Source organism: Cervus canadensis, chromosome 13, assembly GCF_019320065.1.
Source record: "Cervus canadensis isolate Bull #8, Minnesota chromosome 13, ASM1932006v1, whole genome shotgun sequence".
Classification (NCBI taxonomy): domain Eukaryota; kingdom Metazoa; phylum Chordata; class Mammalia; order Artiodactyla; family Cervidae; genus Cervus; species Cervus canadensis.
Window position 1 is genome coordinate 73,221,617 of NC_057398.1, and position 12,467 is coordinate 73,234,083.

Below are 12,467 nucleotides of genomic sequence, written 5' to 3' on the forward strand. Positions count from 1 at the left end.
CTATTTTATATATAGCAGTGTTTATCTTCCGGGGCTTCCCAGGTGGTGCTAGTGGTAAAGAACCCTTGTGCCGATGCAAGAGACAAGAGACGCAGGTTTGATCCCTGGCTCTGGAAGATCCCCTGGAGGAGGGCATGGCAATCCACTCCAGTATTCTTGCTGGAGAGTCCCATGGACAGAGGAGCCTGGGAGGCTGCAGTCCTTAGGGTTGCAAAGACTCAGAGGTGACTGAAGCGACTTCACATGCACACGTGCACACAGTGTATACCTTTTAAACCCAAAGTCCTAGATTTACCCCCTCCACCTTCCCCTTTGGTAACTGCAAGTTTGTTTTCTATGGCAGTGAATTGTATGCTTTGATTTTATTTACTGAAGTATAGTTGATTTACAACGTTGTGTTAATTTATGTTATAAAGCAAAATGTTTCAGCTATACATATATATACATACACATTTTTATGTAGTCTTTTTTTAAGTCATAGGATACTGAATACAGTTCTCTGTGCTATGCTGTAGGACCTTGATGTTTATCTATTAACAAGTTAATTGTATGCTTTTAAACAATTAATTTTATGTTATGTGAATTTTATGTTAATTTTTAAAAATCCAAAAAAAGTCTGTAGGAGGTGGAGTCAGGAGATGGCAGTTGGTGATTGATGGAGGGTAGGGAGATGCAGAGGGCTTCCCTGGTGGTTCAGTGGTAAAGAATCTGCCTGACAATGCGAGAGATGTGGGTTTGATCTCTGGGTCAGGAAGATTCCCTGGAGAAGGAAATGCAACCTACTCCAGTGCTCTTGCCTGGGAAATCCCATGGACAGAGGAGCCTGGCGGGCTATAGTCCTAGGAGGTGCAAAAGATTCGGACACGGCTTAGCAACTAAACAGCAACAACAAAGGGAGATGGAGAAGTAAAGGAAGGAGTCAAGAAGGACTGCCAGCCAGCTGACTTGAGCAAATGGGAAAAGTGACTACATTTACTGAGAAGGGGAAGACAGAAGGAGTAGATTTCTAGGAGATGACGAAATCCACTTTGGATATGACGAGTAAGAAGGGTTGAGACACACAAGTGAGGAGCTCAGAAGAAGTCTAAGCAAAGATATTTGGGAGTCATCAACATAGCACCATAAATTAACTCTTTAAGAGTAAATGAGACTTGAATTGGTTCCCAGAGCTTTTCAGGTCTACTATATCCTTCTACTTCCCTGTATATTTATTCTATTAATTTTTTGAGAGTTTGATATTGAAACTCCAACTAAAAATCTTAATTTATTTCCTTAAAAAAGTAACTGTAATATACAGTGGAACTACATGTAACCTTGTTCTGTATTGTCCAAGTCTCCTGTAGCTGTGTTATCATATTTTCATAATTTAAAAAAATTTAAAAATTTAAAAAAAAAGAAAAAATGAGACAATATCTAAGGGTCTAATCAAAAAAATAAATAAAGAAAGAAGAACCAAATTTGTAAGTTTAAATCATCATGTTAAAAGACATGTCTCATAAAGGACTGTTATCCAAAATGTACAAGAACTCTTAAAAGTGAAAAATAAGGAAACAAACAATCCAGTTAAACAATGGGCCAAAAACCTTAACAGACACTTCACCAAAGATACACAGAGGGAAAATCAGCATGTGAAAAGGTGGGCCACATCACATGTTATCAGGGAAATACACACTGCGACAATGAGTCACCGCCACACATCTGTTAAAGTTGCAGGCCCAAATCCAGAACCCTGGAAACATCAGATGGTGCTGGGGATGTGGAACAACAGGAACTCTTCCACTGCTGGTAGAAATACAAAACAGCACAGTCACTCTGGAAGACAGTTCAGCAGTTTCTCACAAAACTAAGTGTGTGCATGCTAAGTCACTTCAGTCACATCCGACTCTCCACGACCCCAGGTGTTACAGCCCGCCAGGCTCCTCTGTCCATGGGATTCCCCGGGCAAAAGTACTTGCTGGAGTGGGTTGCCATGCCCTTCTCCAAAACTAAGCATACTCACCGTATAAGCCAACAATTGGGTTCCTTGGTATTTACCCAAAGGAGTTGGAAACATATCCACACCAAAACCTGTATACATATGTTCATAACAGCTTTATTTATAATTGCCAAAAACTTGGAAGTAGCCAAGATATATTTCAGTAGGTAAATGGATAAATAACTATGGTATATCCAACCAATGGAATATTATTTAATATGAAAAGTAAATGAATACACAGAGCACAGAGGATTCTTAGGGCAGTGAAAATACTCTATATGATGTTATAATGACAGAAATATATCATTATATATTTGTCCAAACCTATAGGATGTACAACACCAAGAGTGAACCCTAACGTAAACTTTGGGTGACTATGATGTCCACATTGGTTCACACTGGTTAAAAATGTACCACTCTGTTGAGTAGTGTTGATAATGGGGCAGGTGACGAACATATGGGGACAAGGGGCATAAGGAAAATCTCTGTACTGTCCTCTCAACTTTACTGTAAATTTTAAAACTGCTCTTTAAGAAAACTGCTCTTAAAGGATAATCTTTAGGGAGACTTCCCTGGTGGCCCAGTGGTTAAGAATCTGCCTTGCAATGCACAGGGTGACAGCTGGATCCATGGTCATGGAACTCAGATCCCACAAGCCACATGATGTGACCAAAAAAAACCCCAAAAACCATATATATATAGTCATTATAAAGGTAGACTATGTCAGAAAACATCACAGAAATTTTAAAATATAAGGCATTAAAAATTAATATCAATTTCAAAATATAAAATCTCTATGTTCAAGGACCTACATGGAAAAATGAAATCAACAGGTAAAACAATACATCCATGTAAAGTAAGTCTTAAGTTGTGTAACAATCATCAAAGACATTTCATCTTTTTACCCTCCACTTCTCCAAATGCACACAGCCACAAAGATAGCCACATAGCCACACATTTTCCCTGTTCCTGAAAATGACACATTCTCCCTTGCCTGTCTGTCATTTCACTCTGTTTCCTCTAACTAGAATGCTTTTCTCCTCCGTTTTCTATTCTTTAGAGGAATATACTTGGGAGTAGAATTGCTGGATAATATGGTAGTCTTGTGCTAAACTTTATGACAAAACACTGAACTATTTCCACAGCATCTGCCCCATTTTACACTCCACCAACAAATGTACAATAGTTCCAGTTTCTTCACATCCTCACCAACACTTGTTATATTTTCTGGGTTTTGCTTTTATTATTTTTTTTATTACCAGTCTAGTGAGTGTGAAGTGGTATTGTATTGTAGTTTTGATTTGCATTTCCCTTAAGCTGGCTTAAGGGCTTCCCAGGTGGCTCAGTGGGTAAAAATCTGCCTGCAATGCAGGAGACGCAGGCAGACACAAGTTCGATCCCCAGGTTGGGAAGATTCCCCTGGAGGAGGGCATGGCAACCCTCTCCAGTATTCTTGCCTGGAGACTTCCATGGATAAACAGCCAGTCCATAAAGTAGCAAAGAGTCGGACGCGACTGAAGTGCCTAAGCACGCACACATGCAAGCTGGCTTAAAACTCAACATTCAGAAAACTGAGATCATGGCATCCAGTCCCATCACTTCATGGCAAATAGATGGGGAAACAATGGAAATAGTGACAGACTTTATTTTTGGGGGCTCCAAAATCATTGCAGATGGTGACCGCAGCCATGAAATTAAAAGATGCTTGCTCCTTGGAAGAAAAGATATGACCAACCTAGACAGCATATTAAAAAGCAGAGACATTACTTTGCCAACAAAGGTCCATAGAGTCAAAGCTATGGTTTTTCCAGTAGTCAAGTACAGATGTGAGAGTTGGACTATAAGAAATCTGAGTGCTGAAGAATTGATGCTTTTGAACTGTGATGCTGGAGAAGACTCTTGGGAGTCCCTTGGACAGCAAGGAGATCTGACCAGTCCATCCTAAAGGAAATCAACCCTGAATATTTATTGGAAGGGCTGAGACTGAAGCTGAAACTCCAATACTTTGGCCACCTGATGCAAAGAGCTGACTCATTTGAAAAGACCCTGATGTTTGGAAAGATTGAGGGCAAGAAGAGAAGGGGGCAACAGAGCATGAGATGGTTGGATGGCATCACTGACTCACTGAATATAAGTTTGAGCAAACTCAGGGAGATAGTGAAGGACAGGGAAGCCTGGCGTACTGCAGTTCATGGGGTTGCAGAGTCGGACACAACTTAGCGACTAAACAACATGACTATTCTGTGCTTACCAGGTGGCACTAGTGGTAAAGAATTGCCTGCCAATGCAGGAGACCTAAGAGACACAGGTTCAGATCCTGGGTCAGGAATATCCCCTGGGGGAGGGCACAGCAACCCACTCCATATTCTTGCCTGGAGAATCCCCAAGGACAGAGGAGCCTGGAAGGCTACAGTCCACAGGGTCAGGATGAGTCAGACACGACTGAAGGGACTTCGTATGCATACATGACTATCTTGAGCAACTTGTTTTTAAAAAATCTTGGGTATTTATTTATTTTGGGCTGTGCTGGGTCTTCATTGCTGCACAGGCTTTTCTCTAGTTGGGGCTTCTCATTCCAGTGGCTTCTCTTGTTGTGGAACTCAGGCTTCAGTAATTGCAGCATGTGGGCTCACTAGCTCCAGTTCCCGGGTTCTAGAGCACAAGCTCAACTGTGGCACACAGGCTTCGTTTCCCTGCAATAATTGGGATCCTCTCTGATCAGGGATAGAACCCATGTCTCTTGCATCGGCAGATGGATTCTTTACCACTGAGCCACCAGGGAAACCCCTACGTAATTTTTGAATGCACCTTCTTGTTTAGTTGCTAAATCATGTCCAACTCTTTTGTGACCCCATGGACTGTAGCTCACCAGGCTCTTCTGTCCATACGATTTTCCAGGCCAGAATACTGGAGTGGGTCACCAAATCCATCTCAAGGGATCTTCCCAACCCAGGGATCGAACCTGCGTCTGCTGCAGCTCCTGCATCATAGGAGGATCCTTTACCACTGAGCCACCAGAGAAGCCCAAGAACCCTGGAGAGGGTTGCCATTCCCTTCTCTAGGGGATCTTCCTGACCCAGGATCGAACGCAGGTCTCCTGCACTGTGGGCAGATTCTTTACCACCTGAGCCAGCAAGGAAGCCCCAGAATGCACCTACTTTTCTCCAATCCAATGACTTGGTTTTGAGCTATCATATTGCAACAGCCTACTTCATAGAGTAATTATGAGGATTAAATGAGTCAATATATAAATCCACACAGGAAGATTCAACTGAAGCATCTCTGTGTCTTTAAACACCCCCAGAGCCTTCCAAGTGTTCAGTGTTTTCTCCTATGGGGAGGCTCCTCCTCTTGGGAGCCACATTGTTGTTAAAGCTCCCCAAGAGATTCTTATTAACAGCCATGATTTAGAACCACTGGTTTGGGACACTCTTCCCCAAACTGGTCAGATCATGGGAGTCACCTGGGACACTAATTAAAAGGGTGGATTTCCTGTCCTGGCACCAGATCTTTGGAAACAGAATTTCCAGGAGAGAGGCCTGGAAATCTATATTTTAAGAGAAGTGCCCACAGGTGATTCCTATGACCAGGCCTGTTTAGGAAACCCTGAGCTAGATTGACAATGCCAAAAGCTTTGACTGTGTGGATCACAATGAACTGTGGAATATTCTGAAGGAGATGGGAATACCAGACCATCTGACCTGCCTCTTGAGAAACCTGTATGCAGGTCAGGAAGCAACAGTTAGAACCGGACGTGGAACAACAGACTGGTTCCAAATAGGGAAAGGAGTACGTCAAGGCTGTATATTGTCACCCTGCTTATTTAACTTATATGCAGAGTACATCATGAGAAACGCTGGGCTGGAGGAAGCACAAGCGGGAATCAAGATTGCCAGGAGAAATATCAATAACCTCAGATATGCAGATGACACCACCCTTCTGGCAGAAAGTAAAGAACTAAAGAGCCTCTTGATGAAAGTGAAAGAGGAGAGTGAAAAAGTTGGCTTAAGGCTCAACATTCAGAAAACTAAGATCATGGCATCTGGTCCCATCACTTCATGGCAAATAGATAGGGAGACAGTGGAAACAGTGGCTGACTTTATTTTTTGGGACTCCAAAATCACTGCAGATGGTGACTGCAGCCATGAAATTAAAAGACACTTACTCCTTGGAAGGAAAGTTATGACCAGCCTAGACAGCATATTAAAAAGCAGAGACATTACTTTGCCAACAAAGGTCCGTCTAGTCAAGGCTATGGTTTTTCCAGTAGTCACGTATGGATGTGAGAGTTGGACTATAAAGAAAGCTGAGAGCCGAAAAATTGATGCTTTTGAACTGTGGTATTGGAGAAGACTCTTGAGAGTCCCTTGGACTGCAAAGAGATCCAACCAAGTCCATCCTAAAGGAGATCAGTCCTAGGTGTTCATTGGAAGGACTGACGCTGAAGCTGAAACTCCAATACTTTGGCCACCTCTTGCTAAGAACTGACTCATTTGAAAAGACCCTGATGCTGGGAAAGATTGAGGGCAGGAGGAGAAGGGGACGACAGAGGACGAGATGGTTGGATGGCATCACTGACTCAACGGACGTGGATTTGGGTAGACTCCTGCAGTTGGTGATGGACAGGGAGGCCTGGCGTGCTGCGGTTCATGGGGTCGCAAAGAGTCGGACATGACTGAGCAACTGAACTGAACTGAACTGAGCTCGTGGATAATCAAAGGGCAGGGGGCATTTTGAAACTAGATAATCTGGTTTTCAGAATATGATCATCTCACATTCTGGCTCTGGAAAAGCGAAACTTGCTAACCTTTGGTGAAAACTTACTGTAGGGGTGCTGCCCCCCAAGACTGTGTCCCCACCCACACCCATGTGACAGACCATCCACCTTAAACCCTCTGCAGTTAGGAGAGCCCTCACTCTGCAAAGCACAGACCTCAGTGTGAGTCCCGGAGAGCCGGAGCTGCCCAGACAGACGCCTTACTCCTTCTTTGTGGCTCTTCCTCTTTGGTGAAATCATCCTGTTCCTACCGTGTGCAAGAAATGCTCCAAACGTGATGTTATCTCTAATCTCCACAGCATCTCTAAGGAAGAGAACACTGTCACCATTTTTTTAGATATGGCTCAGAGACATAAAGGAGTTTGCTCAAGGTCACATACCTAACGCGTGACTAAGCATGGATTCAAACCATGTGATTACAAAGCTGTGACACATTCCACTCTGCAACTCTGTCTCTCAAAGATGACTTCATCTCCCCAGTTATAGCTCACCAGACTATTTGGCTTGCTGCTAAGTTTTTCTCAGTTATACACGGGAATTTCAGACCTGCAGCTCCAAAATACCTGGAACCATCCAGCCTGAAGGAATCCAGGAGAGTATCCAGGGAGCTTTGGGAATCGAGTTCAGAGAGAAGAAAAGGGGGTGATGAGAGCACCCAGCTTGGAGCACAGATGGTCACTCTTCCCCATCCACCCCCATCACACATCCTCCTAGAACTGAAGGAAGCCGGAAGAGGATATCACCTTAGTTCGGGTCAGCAGGAAAGATGTTGACCTCTGGGAGGGACATAGCTGGGGAGGGGTTATAGGAAGGGGAAAAATGGGACGCGTCATCCCTTCCCCAGCAGAAACGAAAGACGGAAAACTTTCCAGCCATGTCAGGCAAGTCTTGTGACTATACCATGCTGCTTACGGGATTCAGGGTTTACAGGGCTCTGGAATTTTACGATGTTTCAGAATGAGCATCCAGGTAGTCTATGGAGAAGCCACGTAGACAGCAGCTGTTCCTGAAAGAAAGGCCACACGACCGGGGGGACCCCAGGATAGAAGCTAAAAGAACCGTGTATTAGCAAAGTGCTGGAGATACGTCCCTCACAGGCTACTCCACAGGCCCCAACAGTTATCCACACCTCCCTCCTCTAAATCCTCCAGCCGTCAACAGTCTCAGAGTCTAAGTGAAACGCTGTGCTTGCTATGTGAGTGCCATTCCATGACACTCCAAGGACCCCTTTTCAACTAAAGTGTTAAGCCCCCAAGTTTATACCATATAGAAAATTCTGGAGCAGCTGCCAGCCTCGTTGTCTCCTGGAGGGGAAACCTGGGAAGGGGATGCTGTGAGTTTATTGTGGTGCTGCAAGGGGGGCAACTTCTCTTAACTCATAGAACTTGGTCAGACTTCTGACCTGACCTGGTATCAGCTGTAGCTGAAGGAGGAGAAAGAGAGGACAGGGCAGAGAAAGTGACATAAGAACGCGAGAGAATGCAACAGGCCTAGGGAAAGACGTCCTGGAGATGAGGGGGCCAGCAGTGACTTAATTGTCTTCCATCTTCATGATGGACATTACAGGCCATGAGGAAGTTTCAGATCTGACCAAAAAAAAAAAAAAGAGTTCCTTAATGGGGAGATAGCAATGAGAACCCTTTAAGTTCTCTCCTTTGGAAAGGAAAAGCATAGAAGAACTGCCTCAACTAACACACTTTAAGAGTGACCAGGAGGGAATTCCCTGGCAGTCCAGGGGTTAGGACTCGGCGTTCTCACTGCTGGGGGAATGCCTGGGTTCAATCCTGGTCAGGGAACTAAAAACCCGGAAGCCAAGCAGATCCACCAAAAAAAAAAAAAGAGGGAGAGAGAGTAAGTAGCAGCAGTGCCTACATAAGCTTGGAAGTTCTTGTCATACAGAGACCCACTGTGATGTTCAGAGACCCTCACCATCTCCTTGACACCATCACCTCCTCCACTTCTCAGACTCTTCTGGAGCATCTGGCGGGCTTGCTACCTGCTGCTAGTTCCTGTCTTCTCACTTGTGACCTCTGTTCCCTGTATCTGTGCTTCTCTCTTCACAGACTCTATTTCTGCTTTTTCAGCAGGGAAGGGCTGGGCATCTTCCCCTTCCCAAGGTCACATCTGGCTGGGTTGGAAGAAAATCTGTCCCCTCCAGCCCCTCTCAGTGTGAGGTCCTGGGAATCAACACAGCACAGAACAGACTACCTGGATGAGTCTCATCCATTTTATCCATCATTCATTCAACACACTTCTTTAGTACCTACCAAGTGCTGTGTGCTAAGGCATTTCAGTAGTGTTTGATTCTTTGCAACCTTATGGACGGTAGCCTGCCAGTCTCCTCTGTCCATGGGATTCTCCAGGCAAGAATACTGGAGTGGGTTTCCATGCCCTCCTCCAGAGGATTTTCCCCATCCAGAAGAAGAACGCATGTCTGTTACATCTCCTGCATTGGCAGGCAGTTTCTTTGCCACTAGCACCACCTAAGTGCTAGGAGCTGATTAGTGATCCAGGGGCCCTGAGGCTTCAGAAGACCTGCAAAACTGAGGCCTTCGGTATTTATATACTCATAGAAATATTTGCAATACCCATAACCAACAAAGAACTCATATCTAAAATGTATAAAGAACTCCTATAAAACAGTAGCACAGAAAGCCTAACAGAAGATGGTGGGGAACACATGTATACCCATGGCTGATTCATGTCAGTGTATGGCAAAAGCCACGACAATACTGTAATTAACCTCCAATTAAAATAAATAATTTTTTTAAAAAAGAAAATGGACAAAAGAAATAAAGTACTTGAACAGATATCCAAATAGCAAATAAACATATGGAAAGGTGCTTAACCTCAATCAGTACTAAGGAAATGCAAAACCGAACCACTATGAGATACCAGTGCACACCCAGCAGAACGGCTAACATTTTTAAATCATTTTAGAGTGATGACACAGTGTTGATGGGGATGTGGAGTGACTGGAATGCTAAGACACTGCCTGCAGGAGTGTCAACTAACATGAGCACTTTGGAAAATTATTTAGTAGCGTTTACTGACCCTAAAGGGCTTCCCACGTGGCATTGATGGTAAAGAAGCCACCTGTCAATGCAGGAGACAAAAAGAGACATGGGCTCAATCCCTGGATCGGGAAGCTCTCCTGGAGGAGGGCATGGCAGCCCTCTCCAGTATTCTTGCCTTGAGGATTCCAGGGACAGAGGAGCCTGGTGGGCTACAGTCCATAGAGTCACAAAGAGTCAGACATGACTGAAGCAACTCTGCACGCACGCACACACTTCTTCGCCTGCACACACGCACTGATGCTAAACATATAAACATATTCAATGACCCAGTAGAATTGATGCTTTTAAACTGTGGCATTGGAGAAGATTCTTGAGAGTCCCTTGGATTGCAAGGAGATCCTACCAGTCCATCCTAAAGTAGATCAGTCCTGAGTGTTCATTGGAAGGACTGATGTTGAAGCTGAAACTCCAATACTCTGGCCACCTGATGCAAAGAGGGGACTCATTTGAAAAGACCCTGATGTTGGAAAAGATTGAAGGCAGGAGGAGAAGGGGATATCAGAGGATGACATGGTTGGATGGCATCACTGACTCAATGGACATGAGTATGAGTAAACTCCAGGAGCTGGTGATGGACAGGGAGGGCTGGCGTGCTGCAATCCATGGGGTCGCCAAGAGTTGGACACCACTGAGCAACTGAACTGACCTGATGACCCAGTAAGTCTGTTTGTAAGTATATATCCAACAGAAATAGAAACATAAGTGTGCCAATGGACAGAAACAAAATTGTTACAGCGACTTTATTCACAATAATGCCAAACTAGGAACGACCTAGATGTCCACCAACAAAATAATAGAAAATTAAACTGTGGTATATGCATTTAATGGTGATGAAATAAAACTCATATTTTATTACAAGACAAGAAAAATTGAAACATAAAAGTTTTGTCTGCCCACTTGGGCCTCCTCCTTCCCCTTTAGTATGCACTGTGCACACGCGTTAACCAGAACTCCTTAGCAGATAACATTCCTTATCTATCTTGTAAGGGCTCACGATGCCCCACTACTTGCTTTGTTATGCACATCTGGACAGCATAAACTGTCAATACATCATTCAGTGTATAAACCTTCATCTCAAAAACACATATAACTATGTTTTGACCTCCAGCAGGCAGAACAGTCCTCAGAGCTTTCTGAAAAACTGTCTCTCAAGTTATAATCCTCAGGCTGGCTTGAATAAAGTTTTCCATTTCTTTCTCAGAACATCTATTGATTTTTATTTTTTTTTCATCAACAGCTGCAATGGTGTACCATACAGCAATGAAAATGAATGAGCTACTGCTACCTTGGGCTTAAATTTCACAAACACAATACTGAGTGAGAGGAGCCAGACACACAATAGTACCAACTGAACAGTTTCATTTATGCAAAGTTCCAAAGCAGGTGAAACTAACCCATGGGATTAGACAGAGGTTAATTTAGGAAGGAGGGCGGGGTAGTGACTGGGGGGAGACATGAAGAGGGCTTTTGGGGTGCTGGCTATGGTCGAATTCTTGATCTGGGAGGCTGTCATACAGGTATGCTCACTGTGTCGTAATTTGTTGGCCTACATATTTGGGATTTGTGCACCTTCCCACAGATCTGGTGGGAAATTCTATTTAAAAAAACTTACAGGGGAAGGGAACTGCTTCAGGAGAATTTTATTTTTTTAAAGGAGGGAATAGGAGGTGGATCAAGATTTTCCATTCAGGTGGCTCAGCTGTGGCAAGATGAAAAGGGGAAAGAGAGGACTGTTGAATGGAGCAGGGGCAGGAATTATTTCCAGCCCCCAAGTGAAAAGTCTCTAGACACCTTCGCCTTAATTCCCTACCCACTCCTACACCACCTACTCAAAATCGGATCCTTCTGGGTGCAACCCAATGTTTCCGAGTCTAGCGGTTACTTTTGTATCCAGGCAGAAAGACGTAGTGTTCCCAGTCAAATTAGAACCCCAATTTTGACACAGCCATGTCCTCTACTAGGTGCTATGAGAAACTGCAGGCCCTGATGCCAAATGTCCCAGCAGCTAAACTGGAATAATCCTGAGGACGAGAGTAGGAGAAGAGGGACTAGACAGTGCGGGTTTGCAAGGGAATTAATTACCTGCTCCTGTTGCTGTGTGTGTGCTGGGGTGCGTGAGAGCTGGGAGGAGGGGGTGCGGTATCTCAGAAAGAGGAAGAGGCAGCCAGAAGCACCTATCCAGCGCTGTGTTTTCTCTGCAGGCACATCTCTACTCCAAAACTCATCCGGGGGGGTCTGGAGTCACGCTCGAATGCACCCTTGAGCCACCTTCCGGGAGGAAAATGACAGGAAGGAACCACTGGTCACAGGTTCCACTGACAGGAGGGGAAAACCCAAGGGCGGTGGTTCCTTTACGGGGGAGATCACACCCCGGACACCAAAACATCCCCCAAAGAACTGGGTCTCCGTTCGCGTTGGAGAGGTGGAGATACCCCAGGGAGGAAGTGGCAAAAGGCGAAATGGGAACAGCCCTCTTTGATCCCAGAAGGTGCGTCAGGGAAAGTTGGATTTTGTTTAGCCCGGGATGGATACATCCTTCCGTGCTGCCGATCCCCTCCGCCCCGCCTCGGGCGGTGAGTGTAGGACCACAAGCGGTGGTTTTGACCTCTTTTTCCTCCCTCCCTCTCGCCCGCCCATT

The 12,467-nt window shown here is 44.7% G+C and overlaps 1 long non-coding RNA gene across 1 annotated transcript; it reads right to left on the reverse strand.

The window, feature by feature from the left end:
* Window positions 1-1,564: 1,564 nt before the first annotated feature.
* LOC122452035 lies at window positions 1,565-12,333 on the reverse strand. Its single transcript, XR_006272573.1, has 3 exons — window positions 11,912-12,333; window positions 6,909-7,056; window positions 1,565-1,782 (listed from the first exon to the last, which is right to left on the reverse strand). It is a non-coding gene; the product is annotated as an uncharacterized LOC122452035 (long non-coding RNA).
* Between the last annotated feature and the right edge of the window lie 134 nt (window positions 12,334-12,467).